The 1802-nt window shown below is 43.6% G+C and overlaps 1 long non-coding RNA gene across 1 annotated transcript; it reads right to left on the bottom strand.

Annotated features, from left to right (window-relative positions):
* Positions 1 to 660: 660 nt before the first annotated feature.
* On the bottom strand, positions 661 to 1408 carry LOC147386563 (uncharacterized). The gene is made up of 2 exons (XR_015171724.1): positions 1100 to 1408; positions 661 to 1001 (listed from the first exon to the last, which is right to left on the bottom strand). It is a non-coding gene; the product is annotated as an uncharacterized LOC147386563 (long non-coding RNA).
* Between the last annotated feature and the right edge of the window lie 394 nt (positions 1409 to 1802).

Consider the following 1802-nt stretch of genomic DNA (forward strand, 5'->3'; position numbering starts at 1 on the left):
GGAAACATGCTTAAAAATGAATGAATCGTACTGGTTCGTGGTCCAAACACGGATAAAAGTAAAAGATGACTTATCCGTGCTTCAAGCATGGATGAAAACCATGATAACTTATCCGTACTTATAGTACGAATAGAAGCCTTGGAGAGCTATCCGTGTTATAAGCACGGATAAGATACTAACAATGTTGTTCGTGCTTAAAGCACCAACCAAAACTTTTTTCAGCCTTGGGGCCCTGAATTATTGGACTCTTTGAGGACCTAGGGCCATGTAAGAATCATCTCATGCCCCGAAACCTCAAAATCACATATAAAAAATAGCTGGGGTTCTCTCACATTCGATAAATGCAAACAAACAACTAAGAGTCGTCGAAATAAGAAAACTATCTCAGGCATGTTATAACCACATCTTTTGAAATCTATTTTGATTGAAATAATCACCTACCTACACGAGTCACTCACCACCGGGCCCCGGGCCTACCAATGATTCATACCACTAGAGAATACACTCGAAGGGTCCTTTGGACCCTGATCGCACCCTTTATGCACTCATAGGCTCACAAACACTCAACGAGCCTACGAAGGCCCTGATAATCGATATCACTCTTCATAGGCCAGTTGAGGCCCAAATCATTCACTTACAAGATCACAATGATATAATAAATGATAAACATCGATGTATATATATAAAATGTGAAAATGTTTACATAAACATATCCAAAAACTAATACAAAAATATCTGCATGTTTTGCAAGGTACATCAGAGGAAAAAAATCAAACGGAGGGGGGTTTGGCATCATCCCGAGCACTCTGAGTCTCCGGGATTGCTCCAGACGAAGATTTCGCCATTGCACCAGAACCTGACACCCCGGAAGAAGGTAGACCATGTAGCCGCAGTCGTCCCTCGAAATCCATGAAGAAAAGCTATGCGTCAGGGGCAACATCCTACTCTGTAGTCCCCACAAGATTAGCACCCAGGATTGAGGGTCCAGTGGAGGAGGAAGCCTGAAAATAAAAACAAAGCAAGTTGAGAACATATATATGTGTATATATATATATATATGCGATACAGGAAAATAAATAACTAAAATGCAAATTCTTACCCTAGGAGGTGTCGAAGGACGTGCAGAGGTGCTTGCTCCGTCTCGGCGTCGATGATAGTCCTAAAAAGATCATGAGAAAACCAATCAAAACAGAATAATGGTAAACTACGATATACAAACAGAAAAGACATAGAAATAACATATTATCTCAGCCTGAAGACGGGACTCCCGCAAGGCCATCTCCAACTCTAGCTCATGGATACAGGCAGCCTGCTCCTTTAGGCGAGCATCCTGCTCCTCCACCTCAGCTCGGGAGGCTCTCCACCAGTTCTTCATCTCCACAGCCCTTGCTTCTTGGGCCTCAATAATGTTATAGCCCTCTCGGAGGCGACGAAGATCATCGGCCTGAAATCAAAAGCACAAACCAAATGAGAACAACAAGAGGCATAAAATTCTGAGAAAAGAGACACAGGGACAAAATTTGTACCGTAACAGCATGCTCTTGGATCAAGACCCCTCCAATCTCGATGATCCCAATTTGGGTAGTGACTATAGGCATAATGCATCCAATGGACGCCTCTCGGAACCAAGCCTAGTAGTCACCACCCCTTACTAGTCCAGCAGCATCTACACCCCTCGCCTCGGCAAGATACTCATCCATTGTCATAGCCCCCGAGATAGGCTCAGGTGGAGCGATAGGGATACAAAGACTCCCATCGTGCTAAAAAAACAGACGTTCCCCCAAATAAAATGTGTACCTCTA

This window comes from Akebia trifoliata, chromosome 14 (genome assembly GCF_017979445.1).
Source record: "Akebia trifoliata isolate Shusen 1 chromosome 14, ASM1797944v1, whole genome shotgun sequence".
NCBI lineage: Eukaryota > Viridiplantae > Streptophyta > Magnoliopsida > Ranunculales > Lardizabalaceae > Akebia > Akebia trifoliata.